The sequence below is a fragment of the Schistocerca gregaria genome, chromosome 1 (genome assembly GCF_023897955.1).
Source record: "Schistocerca gregaria isolate iqSchGreg1 chromosome 1, iqSchGreg1.2, whole genome shotgun sequence".
In the NCBI taxonomy this organism is placed as follows: Eukaryota; Metazoa; Arthropoda; class Insecta; order Orthoptera; family Acrididae; genus Schistocerca; species Schistocerca gregaria.
Genome location: NC_064920.1, coordinates 15,293,060 through 15,311,260, shown reverse-complemented (window position 1 = coordinate 15,311,260; position 18,201 = coordinate 15,293,060). Strand labels below are relative to the sequence as shown.

At 45.3% G+C, this 18,201-nt stretch overlaps 1 protein-coding gene across 8 annotated transcripts in view; it reads left to right on the top strand.

Moving 5' to 3' along the window:
• The window catches only part of LOC126327189 (NAD(+) hydrolase sarm1), a 1,227,458-nt gene that overhangs the window by 1,031,585 nt on the left and 177,672 nt on the right, over positions 1-18,201 (top strand). The window lies entirely within an intron of this gene.

Below are 18,201 nucleotides of genomic sequence, written 5' to 3'. Positions count from 1 at the left end.
TCTTTCGTGATTTCATCCCGCTTTCGATTTGCATTGTTACGGCAGTGCTGTCTTTAGTGGAAGGCACCATTCTCTTCGAATAAATTGCTGTCGTTTTCCGTATGACAGCACGTGTACGAATTCCGTCGAACAGATTCATTTTCGTGTTTCTTTCCACAGACCGAGCGTGACTGGTGTCAGAAAGACAGCTATCTCCGTCCAAACTGCTCCTCGCTTTTAACAGTGAGCTCCCGGAATAAACGCCAAGTAAGAGAACAGATTTTTTGCAGTCGGTACGGCAGTTCGTTCGGAAGGAGGCGACGAGAGGCGGGCGGCGGCGGTGGTGGCTGTTGCGGCGCCGGGACCGCCTCCGCGGCAGCTGCGGCGCGAGGCGCTCTTGATGCTCCAGGTCGAAATCGTCGTAACTGCAACATTATAAGTCCAAGTCCATCTCTTTAATTAATCTCCCCGCTTTCAAAGTAACTCACAGTACAGGAGCAAGTGACAGGCACGTCCCTTGGCTGACGATGACGACCCGAAGCTTGTTCGTACCCCCTTCTGCACAACAGCTGAGCGCGGTGTCGCAGAACATATACGAGCCTAATCGACCTACAAATATGCCGGTCTCATCAGGAAGATGCCTGTCGAAGTCGGGGGGAGGGTGTTCAAAAATGGCTCTGAGCACTATGGGACTTAACTTCTGAGGTCATCACTCCCATAGAACTTACAACTACTTAAACCTAACTAACCTAAGGACATCACACACATACATGCCCGAGGAAGGATTCGAACCTGCGACTGTAGCGGTCACGCGGTTCCACACTGTAGCGCCTAGAACCGCTTGGCCACCTCGGCCAAGGGTGTATTGTAAACTCTATACTGAACACCTACGTCCGTAACTATGCAAAATGGTTTTCCAGGTGTTTACGTCTCGCCGTAACAGGATGGCACATACAGGAATGTCACCCATCCATTCGAAATATGATGCAGTCGTTCCATACGGAAAGTTACACACTCGATTCCTCAACGGAGAGGCTACTGCCTGGAATTCCCGCAGCCGCATTTGGTGAAATTATGCGCCAGGGTGTTTAACACCGCGGGAAACGCATCCCGGCACTTACTGTGCCACTCTGACTTACCGGCTGCGTGCCTACGAGAGCGAGTGTTTGCACCGTGAGGCCGACTTCTACGAGCCGTTTACATAAATCAGCACACTTGTCTGTGAGTCTGCAGAAACTGCGCAGAAGGACAAATGTTTTGTTCGCGATGCTATATATTCGCATCAAGCGCGTATTCTTTCCTGAAGCGAGAGTGTCAACGGCGGTCATAGGACGGCGCACGACGTACGGGAAGTGACGGCGGCACGGAAAAGTAGCACTTCGGCATGCGACGGTGACAGAGCCGTGCCACTTCACGTGCGTATCCGTTGTAACTGAAATTTCCGCCATATATCGTATCCGAACTGTAATACGGTTTTTAATGCCCAAAAAAATCTCGAATCTGTCGACGTCGGTCGCGAAACTTGTGCTGCAACGTGTACAGACGTTCTGTGACGCGTCAAGCTGGTGTGCGTCAGTGGCGTCGTTTGTTTCAGTGCGGAAGGCAACTGTTGCTAACAGTGATGACAGAGGTGGCCGACCGTCTGCTCTCACTCACCGACTTATGCGGCGTGTTCTTTCATTGCTTTGGGAGATGGTTCATCAGAAATATTACTTGACTTTATTACATAAATGAGAAAAATATTTACTTAACTCGACACAGTCCTTTGCTACAAGAGCGCTTAATATATAGCTGTCATTGACTATTAACTCATAATTTGATACACTAATTAACAAATACTTTTCTCGGAGTGCAATGTTTGACATTTACAAAACCACATTCTCATCCGAGACTCGAATAACTCTTTAGTCCTACTCGGTGATGTTTCCTGCTTCAGCTGAGGTCACGAAATGGTGTGTCGAGCGCTCCCGGACTTGGCTCTGTATTGACCTCCGGTCGAAGGCGCTGCTGCCCTGAGGCGGGACAGAGAGGGCGTTGCCGTCTTCAGCCTCTCCCATTCGTCATTGCGGACTGCTGCGAGACACGGTCGGATCGGCGTTTCCGATTTTGGTGTAGCAGGAGCCGCCATCTTTTCACAGATTTCTGCAAGTATTTTGAATGAGTGTGGGCCTAAACAATTACACCGCATGTTGTCTTCTCTGTTTTCGAGACCTATCCTCCGCAATCTCCATTTTACAGTTACAGTAATACGGAAGCTGCGTCGTCTTTGGCGACTGTATAAAGTCTTATTTTGACTAGACGCGTTTCGCTTTATTTAAAGGAGCATCAGTGGCCACCGTAACAATTGTAGTTTTGTATACTATCGGTTTAACGATATTTGAAACAAGTTTCAGGTTTAAACATACCTTCTTTTTTTTCTTTTTTTGGCGTGTTCACCTATGCAGAGGCGGTCGGATTCTAACACACTGCTCTTCGCTAACAGAACATATTTTTTCGTTTACACGTTTTATACGAGGCGAGAGGGGCGAGTTTCTCCAAGTTCTAGCGGACAATATGGCGGATTTCTTGACGTATGCGGCTAATGTTTATTGTTTATAGTCGGCGAATTACGATATTTACTTAACGACTTTGTTATTTTTCTCTTGGAACTATATACTTTTTTCTGTGGCGTCTGAAAGAAGATTCGAAGACAACTTGAACGGATTAACCAATACGCGACTTGTCGAGTTCCATAATTCACTTGCTGCTCCAAGTCCCATCTAGTTGCGTTTTGCAAATTGGACGGATCGGTATAACCTGCCCGTTGTCGGGAAGTATTGTAACTTTGTGTCTGCGGAACTGGACTTTCCAGGTCCTGTGTGCACGCCGGGTAGCCTGGAGACACTGCAGCGAGCAGACGCACCTCTCGACAAGTCGAGGGCCGCAGCGCCACCTGGCACGAAATAAAGTATTTGTATATAACAAGCTATGTTCCATCCAAACATTGTAAGTGGAAGTAATGGGAGAGCAGTGAGTCCTCTAAAACACTCCAAGCTTAAATGTACCACTGCAATCCAGACCCCTGGAAGTGAACCATGTACATTTTATGGTCCTCCAAACCTAATATAGGGGAACACGCTCTGTTCCGATATTTGTGTTCGTGAAAAAATCGCTAGAAATTAACCACATGTGAGCTGTATACATTGCCGGTTTCGTCAGTAAGTGCTACCGAGTGTTCCCAAGTCTGTTCGGAAACTCGAAAACAACAGCTTCGACACCATTGTTCCGAGGCCTTTGTTGCCGACATTTGATGTGTTTCGAACGCGGACGGCGCCAATCGTCGTCTTCTGTGACGTCACCCCGCCGAAATTCGGTAGCCCCCGCCGCTGCCGCTCCGGTCCGTTCTGTTGCTACCGCGGCGGCAGCCTGGCAGCTGATGTCTCCTACACATGTCCGAAGTGGATTGCTTTCTCAGAACAGGGTTCGTAAAACAGGGATTGAAAATGGCATTCTCGCACACTTAAGGAGTTTTTGCAGACTGCAGACAGTGCCGGAATGTCGGAACCAAAATTAAGCAGATTGGCGCAGATTCAGATTAATTTTGAGTCGTCTCAAAGCCAGCTGGAAATTGGAGACGAATCCTCTAATCATTATAAGGACAGGCTGGAATCCGAGGGTTTCTGTGACTTCACTGAATCCACTGTCAAGATTTTAATGAAGAGGCACGTAAGTACTGGGGCAACCTGCATTCTGAGACATCCTGCATTGTCGCCAGATGTAACCTAGGTGGCAGCGATGACGTCATCCAGCTAGGCAACAGCGCATGACGTCATCCAGTATGTCGCCCGTGACGTCATCCAAGATGGTGGATTTTGGCGGGAAGGTTGAATTTTGGCGGGAAGATAGGCCAATTGGGCTACCTACACTAACCCAACCAATCCGCCCCTCCACTCCCCCAGAAAAATGGCAGTAAGTTCAAATTCCAACAGGATAATGCATCACACCACATTACCTCCACTAACCTAAGAAAATAGCGGGGAAATAGTTCAACTGGGCCACCCCCACTAACCTAAGTCACCCGATCGCCGCCTCATCCTAGGGATATGAGGGAAAAGGACTCAACCAGTGGTGGACATTAGTCTTTATTATTTTGCATGCACTATTTTATTTAAACAAATAGAGGCACTACCACCATCCAGTGTGGTCGCCAAGGGTCCAGAGTCCAACTATCCTAGTACACAGTACCGCTGCCAGAGGACACTGTCGTCCATTCTGTGACGTAATCCAAGATGGCGGCCAGGACGTCAGCTGATGACAGAAGTGCTGTTATACGAGATGACGAGAAATGGTGTCTCCACCACGAGGTCTGGACCTAGTACACAGTACTGCCACCAGAGTGCTGTTGTCCGTTCTGCGATGTAACCCAAGATGGTGGAAAATGGCAGGAAACAGTGTGGTCACCACGAGGTCTGGACCTAGTACACTGTATTGTCACCAGAGGGCACTGTCGTCTGTTCCATGACGTAACCCACGATGACTGTCTGGAGGGGAAAATGACGCAGCCTGTGCTGAGATGTTGGAGAGAGGAAGGAATGTACTTCATTTATTTTGGAAAAATTTGCTTAGGGACCGATATTAATGACACTGATACAAAACACATGCTGTGACATGCTTGAGGACATGCCACACAGCCCACAGACCTGTAAAATACTCCTACATAACGCTGTGCAGACACATAAACAACTCCTAAATTACCGATAGAATTTCAGTATAGACATCCAAACTCATCCCAAATAATGCAGCACACAGATGTGCAGACACGAATCAATTCATAAACTGTCTAAATAATGCATAGCATAGCTTACAGAACTGTGTGAAAAATAACCTATTTACAGAGTACGGACACTCCAAGGTGGACTGTGCATGCGTGTGTCCTCTGCTGCTGATGTGGACCCCCCTCCTACCTGTGGTCTGCCAAAGAGCTAATTTCTGAGTGACGCTACAGAAATAGCTCATGCTGCTTTCTCCCTAGTGATTCTAACGGACCATGCGTGACGTGTGGCTGACACATCTGCCACGCATAGCTACATACCATCGCAAGTGCATCTAGAAATGTCCTGAATTTTATACTGAAGTCCCATGGCTGTGTAAAATCAGAACTCAGTTGACTTCTAGGAAATTGTGTCCAAAAATACTTAATGTGTGCTTTTGAAGGAGTTTTCGTGATGTCTCATTTTGTATGTACAGAAAATCTTGCCCTAACAGAATCTGTTTACGAAAATAGCACAGAATAACATCGAATGCAGCCTTCCTAGCAGTCCTGATGTGGTACCCCATCCATCATGTGTTACCCTTCTTGCTTTCAACACACACAAATGTTCCCTCTGCTATGTAAAGACTCCTATATCCCAACAGAAAAAAATGTCTTGTGAATGAATCGAGCATTATGATTAGCTCTTATCGAATTCACCCACTGAATTACTGAGATGACTGGTGTGGAATCACCATCCACCTTTTCTTTCTTTCTGCAGACGAGACTTTCAATGGGAAAAAAAACTGTTTTACACAGATCACCATATGGCTCCGACAATTAAAACATACAGAGTGCCCCTACTTATCGTTAAATATGGAAAGACTCTTACTTAATTACACTAGTCTCCCACTGAGGACAGGAGATTGAATATTAGAACGTGAAACCGACCTATGACACATCAAAATATCACTGCGAACCCTACACATATTATCAACTACTGAAAGAGTCTTACTCAATTACACTTCTCTCCCATTGAGGACAGGAGCTTGGATATTAGAGTGTGAAACCGATGTCGAACCCAGCAATATATCACCGAATACTATCACGATGTAGGAAACACAATTTGTATCTTACGCAATACAAAATCAACCCTTTTACATCACTCATACCTATACCGCAAAGACAGACGGCGCTGTATATACCCCTCAGAGCAGTAGTGTGTATGTTTATGTTCTCTCTTACTAATACCTCCCATGTCCTGATCTAGAGTCGGGAATAATACATTAAAATTGATAGCTTGGTTGATTTATGTAAAAATGCTTCGAACTCTTTCCGTCTGGAGCTCCATCACACATAAAAATCATCCCTCTCTTGTTCTTCTTAACCATCTGCTATTACATCACTACATTTTCAGATCTGTTACTATCCAGCGATAAGGAGTGTTAAACTCTTCGACATGGGCGCATCTTGAGTAATCTTATACTCTTGGATGGGTGAGGACTCGGCAAGCTCCATCCATTCACGAGACGTGGAATGTAGCGGTCTTCTTCTGGATGGTTGCAGATTAAATAGGTAATGGTGCTGCAGTGTGAGGAGGGTCTTTCACTCTCTAACGTACAGTAATTGTGGCGATCGCATTTTTCAACATCTGGCCAATTACAACTCTCTTTCTAAGACACTGGTAACACCTGCAAGAAAAACTTATGAGACGTGTCCACCCATCGCTGATTTTCTCTCAGTATTTTTTTTTTTTTTTTTTTTTTTTTTTTTTTTGTATCGTGCGGAATCATTTACTAGCCAGGTATTATACATAGTAGTAGTAGGGAATGCGTAATAAATTCACTTGAGCATGAGGCTTATAAAGTATGTGTTTGTGTTCCGACATGTGCAAAGGAGATGACTGGAATACTGTGATAGCAGAGTGAAGTGTGTGTCAAGTCATAAGAATGGTACAGATATTTCTGTTTCCAGAGCCACTGCCGTTGGCAGGATGTATTTCCGATACTTCGCTCATTGTCGAATCTCGTTCAATTGAGAGCGCAATCCTAACTTTTTGTTGTAATTACAGGCATAAAATATATATGAGGGTGGTTTCTAAGGATGGTGATTCTGTCTATGCGTGCAGCGTAGGTGATCTGAACGCGAATGATACACGTTTCCTGTTAACAATAGGAGCCGTGCGAATGTAGATGTCTCAAGCATGTAATCCTCTAGACGATAGAATAGCGAACTAAAAGTTAATATGTGTTGGATAGTTTTCGTGATGGGGTGGAAAATTGAGGAAATGGAGGTGTGTTTGCGCTCGACTATTATTCCGACCCATGCAGACTGTTTGGTTCATTGCTTCTGCACATTTCGCGCCGGACCAGAAACAGTAATGCGTTTGTGCCGAGGGGAAGTGAGCCCGCATTTGTACAACAGTTCTGAGAGTGACTTCGATCCGCTCAGGGTGCACTGGTCACTCGTTGGGGGTGGATGCCCGCGTGACCTCGCGGTAAATATCTACTGCTCCGAGGGTCATATTCGACCCTGTCTGTCTTTGTGGTACATGAACGAGTGATGTAAAAGGGCTGATTTTGTATGGCGTAATACGAATTGTATGTTTATTACATCGAGACTTTAGGTGGTGATGAATTGCTTTGTTCGACATCGGTTTCACGCTCTGATATCTAAGCTCTTGTTCTCAGTGGGTGAGCAGTGTAACTGAGTAGGAGTCTTTCCATATTTGACGATATGTAGCGTGCGCGGTGATGTATTGATGGGTCACAGGTCGGTTTGACGTTCTGATATTCAGGCTCCTGTTTTCTGGGGGAGAGCACTGTAATTGAGTAAGAGTCTTTCCCTATTTGACGATATGTAGGGTTACATTGTCGGTGCAACATAGCTTTGTGCGTAAAACAGTTTTTGTCCCGCTGAAAGTCTCGTCTGCAGAAAGAAACAAATGGCGGATGGTGATTCCACAGCAGTCGCATCAGTAATTCTGTGGGTAAATTCGATAAGAGGCAATCATAATGCTCGATTCCTTCACAAGACATTCTCTTGTGATGGGATATAGGAGTCTCTGCATAGCGGAGGGAAAGTTCGTATGTGTTGAAAGAAGGAAGGGTAACCCGTGACGGACGGGGTACCACGTTACCACCACTAGGATCACTGCATCCGACGTTGTTCTGCGCTATTTTCATAAGCAGATTCTGTCAGGGCAAAAATTTCCGTGCGTAAAACCTGAGGCATCATGGAAACTCTTATAAAAGCGCATGTTAAGTATTTCTGGGACACTATACATTTTCCTAGAGTTCGACTTAGTTCTGATTTTAGATAGCCATGTGACTTTAGTATAAATTGAGAACGTTGCTTGGTGTGCTTGCGATTGTATGTAGCTATGTGTGGCGATACCTCAGCCACACATCATGCATGTTCCGATAGAATCGCTAGCGAGAAAGCAGCTTGTGTTATTCTGGAACAGATTTCTGCAGCTCTTCGCTGGACCACAGGTAGTGGGAGGCTTCACACCAGCAGCAGAGAACACACGCTAGCGTGGCCCACTTTGGAGAGTCTGCACTCTGTAAATAGGTCTTTACTCTTCGGTAAAATATTCCGGATCTCCGTGCAGGGACTACTCAAGAGACGTCGTTATCAGGAGAAAGAAAACCGGCGTTCTACGGATCGGAGCGTGGAATGTCAGATCCCTTAACCGGGCAGGTAGGTTAGAAAATTTAAAAAGGGAAATGGATAGGCTAAAGTTAGATATAGTGGAAATTAGTGAAGTTCGGTGGCAAGGGGAACAAGACTTCTGGTCAGGTGAATACAGGGTTATGAATACAAAATCAAATAAGGGTAATGCAGGAGTCGGTTTAGTAATGAATAAAAAAATAGGAGTGCTGGTAAACTAGTAAAAACAGCATAGTGAACGCCTTATTGTGGCCAAGATAGGCACGAAGCCCACGCCTACTTTAGTAGTACAAGTTTGTATGCCAACTAGCTCTGCAGATGATGAAGAAATTGATGAAATCTGTGATGAAATAAAAGAAATTATTCAGATAGTGAAGGGAGACGAAAATTTAATAGTCATGGGTGACTGGAATTCGAGAGTAGGAAAAGGGAGAGAAGGAAACGTAGTAGGTGAATATGGACTGGCGGTAAGAAATGAAAGAGGAAACCGCCTGGTAGAATTCTGCACAGAGACAGGGACAGCAGTGGGCCAGTATCGGGGTGTCCGAGTCACGCCTCTGAGTTGAGAGCTGTCCAGTGTCGGGACTGGACCCTGCAGTCCATTTTCGAGCCCTGCAGTTGAAATTTTGGCGGCAGGTTCGTGTTTGGAGACGACAATGCAGACACTGCCATCGCGTGAACACCTTTTTTCAGAAGATAGGAAGCACGACACGAGACCGACCTGCTGGAACCTTCATGTCACCCTGCAGACAGCGTAGACGTGTTATTTCCTGGCTCCACCGGAGTGTACATGATTTCACAGGTGTGCTACTTTGGTTATCGTTTCGCTTTTGTTTCCCAGTAAAGCCGTTTTCTTAGTTTGGTACGGCTTAGCCCTTAATTTCCTGTTCACCTTCAATCCTAGCCCACGTACGCTTACGGTGCAAAACGTTCGCTGAGCAGTTTGTGTGAATGCAGACGTTCAGGAAGATGACTTCCACGGCGAAGACATACCGCGCTCCTGCACCAACAGCACGCACGTGCTGTGTACGCTTGTCCTCCAAGCCTCCGTACAATTTATAACGTCCCATTATTATTATTATTTTTATTATTACTGATTTTATTTTGTACTTCATTCGTGTACTTTACGCCGATAAAGACATTGTCTACATGCGCGTAATTTTGCTCGCCTTACTCTCGTAGCCCCTGCGCGAGACGTACGCTGCTGGCGAGCAGCACAATGGTGGCAGCCACTCTCGTTCTCTACATTCACCCCACAGGCTGTCGCCTGATGTCCTTCGCCTTACTTCTGACATGCTCACTTAACTTCCCCGGGAATTTCCAGTTACACTTCGTACGGTCTATGGCTAAGTGTTATAACCCTATCAGCGCGTCACTAAATTCATTTCTTGCCTGCTATCAAAACTGCTACGAACAACGACACGAATGTGACTCATTGGAGAAATACAAAAGTGCCAGTCGAACATTTAATGTAAGTTCCACCCTAACACGTGTTTGTAACGCAACCAGCAATATTACGCATTCGTAGGTATAAATTACTCATCTTAGTTCAACTTTTCTGCAAATAATGTGACGTGTTTGGAAGAAAGCGTGGAAACCGTATCATGACTCACTCTATTAATTCCAAACCTATAACGGTATATTTTCAGTAAAGCATCTAAAACAAATTTGTGACCGGTTGGTGCTGTTCTCAATCAACAATTTGTCAGGGTCTCCAATCGTGTCCTTATCTGATGAATTTGCATGCGAGATCTCCGAGAGACTTTGAATGGTAAGTCTGGACTCTGTCATTTACGTATGACTAGAACCTCAAAGGATTTTTGATAAACCTTTCACCAGGATCTGATCGTGAAAATTACTGTAGGCTTTACGTACGACCCTTGATGGGGGTATGAGAGTCGCTATTAACTTTTCTCTGTCAGCGTTCCTGCAGTATCTTTTGTAGCTACAGTGTAGTACTGTTTGTTTTCGTAAAATTCTCCGATCGGTACCGTTATATCAGGATAAATCCTTGCCATTTTACGTTACGTGTATTGGAACGTAGTCCACCACAGTGTGATTTGTAACGTGTTTCAGTTTTCTCCGCAATTGTTCTGCGTTTGCCATAACTTAAGCTCTCATTTCGTTCTCCTAATAAGTCGATAGTGACTCTCAGTCAGTTGGAGCAAACACAAGTACTCTGCTACCGTCCTTGATGACTTTTCTGCCTTCGGTACTGTTGTTCCCCTAGTAGCATCGTGCCTCTTAATCCCCCTCACACTGCTCACACTCTCTTCCACTGGCGCTCAGGATCCGCGCTGTGCAAGCGCGGCACCTGACCGCAAACTCTGCCAAAATGTTTGTTTGCAGTTTGTGACGCAGAACACGGCCGGTGTCGTGGTATTTATGGTTCCCCGCGTCTTTTGGCGTAAACGTGGAAGGACTGACGTTATTTATCAACACACTGGCCGCTCGTATCCAGTCTGCGCGATCTCGAGGATGGGTGGAGGAAACGAAAGATTTTATTTCCCTCGAAAAGTTTCATGTTACAATATGAAGCGTAACGTGCTACTCGGTTCAAAAATAGCGAAAGCGTGAAAAAACTGCTTTATTAAGTGTAACACACATATATCCATTATCTCATCAAAGCCATAAAGTCGTCGTTAACTCGAGACGAGGCGTCGGAATGAAGCACGACCGAGAGCAGGCGCAGCGTGACCTTCTCTTGTTCCAACGCGCCGGGGGACGGAGTGGGTCAGAGGTGAGCACATGCTCAAGTCTGGTGAAAGCGGATGACGAACCCAGTTTCCTCATCCAAACTCAGAAATGTTGCTGCAGTTGCCACGCTGCCCAGCTTCTCTTTGCTGCCCTCTTTGTCCTCTGTTAGTCAGCTTGCATCCATTTTCCGCCAAAAATCGAAACGACATTGCTCTTTGGACGTGTGTTATCAACCAAGTGAATATGTAACTTCGAGTTCCCCTAACGTTCGCTTAGAGTTTTGGAAGTTCACAGCAATAATAGAGTCGTTTATCTCAAACAATTATCTATCTCCAGGGTTCTGCATCATCTTACGCATTCGAACGCATATCGAAATGTCAGGACGGATTTAGGTCGTTAGTATGAAGGGATACCAGTGGTAAGAGTTTAGCACATTTTAGTACCAACATTGCTAACTTTGACCTGTCGTACCGAATACCTGCTAGCAGAAAAAATTCGTGTTCTCGAATTTCCGAAAAATATTCTACGCCATGCCACATGGTATTTTTACAATGCAGATACCATTATATAAAGTATGTGCGTAGGGCGTAGTCGTGAACATACAGTGTAACAGGTGCAAGGGCTGATATTTTTATTGGTGGTTGAGGACATTGTATTAAACATCACACGAGCATTTACTTCATCTGCAGACTAGTAACTATAGCTATTAGTAGTAAGTTGTTAGGCTGGTTAGTACCTCCAAGTGCGTTGTTGTCATCTCACGCACACCTCCCACTTCCGGACACATTTTCATGCGGCCTTCTTTCCTCCATTTGCAATTAGAAATCCGTCCCTGCAGTTTGTCGGTTTTGTTACTGTTCATTCTGTAACGCAGTCCATTCCCTGTAAATGCGGCCCACGTCGTCATGGAGGCGTCGCCAGCTTGCACACTGCCTTGCTGATAACTCGGCTCCACGGCTTCGTGGGTTCAGCGCCACCACCGTCAGCCCTTACCAGCTGAAATCGGCACTCATCTGACCGGGCCACGGTTCTCCCGCCTCCTAGCGTCCGATCGACGTTCTCACCAGCTCACGAGGGGCGCTGCAGGCAATATCGTGCTGTTAGCAAAAGCACTTGCATCGGTCGTCTGCTGCCAGAGCTCATTAACCTCAAGTTTCGGCGCACTGTCAAAACCGATAAGTTCGTTGTACGTCCGTCATTGATTTCTGCTGTCATTTTACGCAGTGTTGCTCATCGTTAAGCGGTGTCAGCTTTAAGCATAGGCCGCTATTCTCGGTCGTTAAGTGAAAGCCATCTACTACTGCGTTGTTCGTGGTGAGACATGCCTGAAATATGGTAGTGTAAACACAGTGTTTACTGTGCGGATCTCAGGATACTGAATTCCCTAACGATTTCCGAAATGGAATGCCCCATGCGTCTAGCTAGAACTATCGTTTCGCTGTCAAAGTTTGTTAATACCCGTCATACGGCCGTACTCTCGTCCTAAGCCTTTTCATATGTTTCACTGCGCACGCCCCACGCCACTCACTGCCAGTAAATGATGGGCCGGTGGTTTCTGGGTGAGGACCTTGTACTGTGCCCGCCTGCCCTGTCTCTTGAATGAACTTTATAGGTTTTGTTTAATACGATTTATTGTTGTACTGCACTCTGATGATAGTGACGATATTATCGAACAGTGATTACATTCGACTCGCTTGTAATGAGACGTCACACGGCACGTACACAAGAAAAAATAAACACTTCAGTAACTGATGTGCTTCACAGGTTCCAGAGCATAGTAGAACAATTCGTAGTTTCTGACATGGATTTAGCTGTGGACTCTTAATCTATTGTTTCTCGTTATTCGTTTTAGTAGAAGTGCACAATCAGCGTCCGTTACACTCACTAATACTCAATACAACTGTCACTACAGAATCACACGTATCCCTGCTAAACGAAGATTTCTGTATTCTCAAAGATGATGTTTACTCGACGAATGATTTATCCAAGTAAAAATCACGTTAACATCTACTAGTTATTAACAATTGACTATGAAACCTACAACAATTTTTTTGCAGTTCAAAATCCACTTCAAAACTTTTGGATGAATCCATAGTTAGAGTACCTGAACGTGTTTGGATTACCAGTTCGTAAGTCATTGATCGCTGTTCTCAGTATACAAAGAACTTTAAATTACTTTTCTATAAACTCTATACCTTGTTAAAACCCATGTCTCCTTGTAGTATACTGATCACTTTTCACATTATAATATTAATTAGCTTGAATACTTCGTAGAAATGCTGAGTTTGCCTTTTGTCTGTAGCAGCGATGTTAATAGTACATTTAGCTGGGGGGGGGGGGGGGGGGGGGTTCTTTGGGGAAGGAGACCAGACAGCAAGGTCATCTGTCTCAGCGGATTAGGGAAGGACGGGGAAGGAAGTCGGCCGTGCCCTTTGAATGGAACCATCCCGGCATTTGCCTGGAGGGATTTAGGGAAATCAAGGAAAACCTAAATCAGTATGGCCGGGCGCGGGATTGAACCGTCGTCCTCCCGAATGCAAGTCCAGTGTCTAACCACTGCGCCACCTCGCTCGGTGTACATTTAGCGACTTCATTTTATTTTTACCAGTAATCTCTCTGAACTCTGAGTTCATATTATAAGAGAATGAAATAATTCAATTTATTTCCTTATTCCAGATTAATTATTACGGAAAATCTTGTTCAACTATTTCTCAAATGATCAAATGTGTGAATTCCTAAGGGATCAAACTGCTTAGGTCATCGGTCCCTAGACTTACACACTGCGCAAAGTAATTTAAACTAACTTATGCTAAGAACAACACACACACCCATGCCTGATGGAGAACTCGAACCTCCTGCGGGAGATACCGCGCAATCCGTGACATGGCGCCTCAAACCGCGCGGGGCGTATTTCTCAATATATTTGGTATCCTACATGCGAGTCGTAATTAAATAAATAACTCATATTTCTTCGTAATGTCTCACTTTACGACGGAGACTCGAAAGATTTCTCTTTAACTAGACATGTGCAAAAGTACAGATACCATCTTCATATAGTAAAGGGGTTCGATCTCGGTTCGAGTCCCGGTCGGGGCATACATTTTCAAATGTCCCCGTTGCTGTATATCAGTGCCTGTCTACGGCTTACGTTCTTGATTTAATCAGCATTTCGTTCCTCATAACTTATGGGTTGGAATATGAAATACTGATTTGGGGTTTTTGATTTCTGCAGGGTCTTATTTTTTGATTGTACTTCATTTTTGACAGGTAAGTTCAGTGTTTTACACCTTTTAAAAGAGTCAGTGACCGAGTACGAGAAAATCCGTTTCATTTCCTCTAATGGAATCCAAAGAACAACAAAAATATAACAAAAATCCTAAGTGTCGCCGCCACTTCAAACTAACCTTAGGACAATTCATAGACAAAGTTAAGCCTCCTCAGGCGTTGAGCGGTCACGCATTTCCACTAATCAACTCAAAGTTAAAAACAGTCAATCACTTCATCGGTCACAAAATTATAGCGTCGAGACATGCAGTTTCCTAGAATGTTCCCAAATTTCAAAGAAATTTTACAGCTATGGAAGAAAAAAAATGACTCTGAGCACTATGAGACTTAACATCTGAGTTCATCAGTCCCCTAGAACTTACAACTACTTAAAACTAACTAACCTAAGGACAACACACACATCCATGCCCGAGGCAGGATTCGAACCTCCAACCACAACGGTCGCGCGGTTCCAGACTGAAGCGCCTAGAATCGCTCGGCCACAACGGCCGGCAGCTATGGAAGATTACTCTGCTCGACCTCTATATTCCATAATGAGGCGTTGAAGTCCAACATAGTGACACTTGGCGTGGCTTCATCGCTTTTGGACCACAACACTAACACGCAACAGCCAACCAACTTCGAGGTCCCAGAGCTATTCGTCACCAGGTGACGCTCCACAGCAGTTCGCCATCTGTCGAACTCACTTATATTAGTAGATTTCCCCACTTCCAACACGTATCACCGATAAATGTATTTCCCCTTTTGCCGGTACTCCATTTATATACGAGTATTTTTATTACCAGGGCACGTGCGCACAATGCCACCAGGTGGCATTCAGTCTCGAAGTGGCCATAATCTTATGGCTCCTGGGCGTATACTTGACGTGCAGTCACAGTGCTACAGGGGTGAGTCGGCATAATGTTTTGGATCCTCAGATTATACTCGACCTCCGGTTACGTCACTACAAGGTGAGCGCGCCCATTGTGCTCGCAGAAACGCTTTTAATGAGTCGCGTATAATCGAACAATGCTTTTCGCTCCTATTATATCGTGGCATGTAGTGTGTTCTGAAGAACCTTAATGAAAGTTGAACGCTGTCTATTATTTTGATCTCAACAATAAGAGAACATACAACTGTATTTAGAAAACTTTCACTTGATCAGGTAGTTTGAGGTCTTTTTCCACAGACATATCAGCACCTCTACGCTAGTGATGGTAATACTCTGTAGTCACTAAGATCTGGGCGAAGGACTTGCAAGAAAAGTGCCCTTTGCGGCCACAGAGAGACACGTGCCCTGCGGCTGGTTGCACACTCCTCCAGCCACAGTGCGGCGTTTCGAGCAGTGTGCTTCCCGTCCCTCTCACCGAACGCGGCTGATGTGAAGAGGTAACGACAGTCGACAAACGTCAGTCAACTATAATTTCTTTCAGTTTTTCGCCGTGGTCATTTCGTGAAACGTAGTGTTGCTTGTCTGCACTGGCAACTCTACGCAGGAACTGCTGTTCTAGGCCGTTAAGTAAAGGACGTCAGGCACTGCATTTTCCGTGGTGAGAGACAGTGCCCCAAAATTTGGCATTCTAGGCGCTGTTTTGACATTGTGGATATCGGAATGTTAAATTCCCTAACGATTTCCGAAGTGGGATGTTCCATGCGTCTAACTCCAAATGTTCAAATGGCTCTGAGCACTATGGGACTCAACTGCTGTGGTCATCAGTCCCCTAGAACTTAGAACTACTTAAAGCTAACTAACCTAAGGACATCACACACATCCATGCCCGAGGCAGGATTCGAACCTGCGACCGTAGCAGTCGCACGGTTCCGGACTGCGCGCCTAGAACCGCGAGACCACCGCGGCCGGCGTCTAACTCCAGTTACCGTTCAGCGGTCCAAGTCTGTTCCGGTGGTGCGGCCAAATATTTCCTACACACTGAATGAACATGATGAATTAAGACCCCCGTGGCGTCATTCTGTCTGTACAGGGTGTAACAATAATGTATGGCCAAAATTTCACGAAACGTATCTTCCACCGAAAGAACGAAAATGTGTTATATGGATATTTGTCCCGGAAACGCTTTATTGCCATGTCAGAGCTCATTTTCTATTTCTCTTCAAAATCACGTTAATCATCGTCAAACAACAGAAATAGAACGTACAATCATTGCATGAAAAATTTTTACCAATGAAATGTTGGACATACCCTGTTGGTTACCATATGAAACGGTCTTCCTAAATGAAATGTTGAAAATGCCTTCGTTAGCAAGAACACATGCATCAACCCGCCATCCCACAGAATCCTCGAAGTGCTGACGCATCCATCGACAATTGCCTAGTGGCCTAGTGTTTCACAGCCTTCAACAATAAGGGTGCAATGACTCTGCACATCCGTACACAAGTGATTTCAGATGCCGCCACAGATAAGAGTCTAATTTATTTAGACCCAGAGAGCGTGTAGGCCAAGGAAAATGGTCCACTTCTACCTATCCACCTGGCATGGAAGCTGTTATACAGAATCCTAGCGCTGAAATGAGCAGGAGCTGTGAAGCATATGTCTTGTCGCACTCGTAATGGCGTGTGTTGTAGCAGAACAGGTATGCTGTCCCTAAGAGAGCTTGGGAAGTCTTTCAGTTGAGGCTAGGTGAAAAGAACATGAGGGTATTATAAGCAGTCACCAACAATGCCGGACCAAACGTTGAAAGAAAGTTTTTCTTAATGGACGCATGAGCGAATCAGGGCTTCAATGCGGTGACGGTTTACTGAATGTATTCATTTGGGAAAGTGTTTCATACTGTTGATATGCGACAATGTGACGTGAGGATCTGAGAGTGGAAGAAGGTATGTAAGGAGACTTCTGGCGTACTGTCGTCGCCGATGATGGGATTTGTCCCACGTACGAAACGGCAAGAAATTTAATGCCATTACATTCTGCATAAAACATACCAAACTGTGGAGCACCGACGCTTTAGCAACGTCCTTGCGTTGGATGTGAATCGCTCACTGCGTGGTATTCTCCTTGTCGATGTATGTTTTCCTTGGCCTAGGATGGTTCTTACACACTGTAATCCAACAGCACTATCAGTGCTTGAGAGTTGAACACTTAAATCACTTGTGCTAAATTCTGGTCCCGCCCTACTCTGTCCTACAGCAAACACACACATCGGTAACGACATGTTCTGCAAAGGAAGGCGCTAGTGGGATAGATTTCAGAATACGTGGCAAACAGATATCGAACCAAATCATAGACATCCTGTTAGGATCGTAACATTTATGTATAGTACAGACGAAAGTGTTGCCCTATGACTCGAAATTCACTTCTCACGGTAAAATCGTCATTGATGTAAGCACAGAGCCGGATGATTTGGATCGGATGTTTGCTGGATGAGCGCTGTATTCTTGCTTCCTGTGCCGATGTTATTGCTATCGTGGCAGATGTGAGGTAGCAGTGCTTGCGTGCAGCTGTCGATTGTTTCAGTTTAGTATTTAATCATTCTCAATAGCGTCTCCCGAAAAGAACGCCTGCACACTGTAGCCGCCCTCTGTCGATGTGTGGCTGCTCTGGTCGTGCATTGGGGGTGGATCACTTGTGATCGTTGGCTGCAGGGAAAATATCTGCTGCTGAGAGGAGTATACATACGGCAGTGCTTGTCTTCTCGCTATATACGAATGATATAAAAGGGATGATTTTGTTTGGTGCAGGATAAGAATTGTATGTTTACTACATCAGCACGGTACGCGCTGATATATTGCTGGGTTGGAAATCGGTTTTGCACACTAATATTCAAGCTCCAAGCTCCTGTCCTCAGTGGGAGAGCAGTGTAATTGAGTAGGAGTCTTTCCGTATTTGACATGATGTAGGGCAC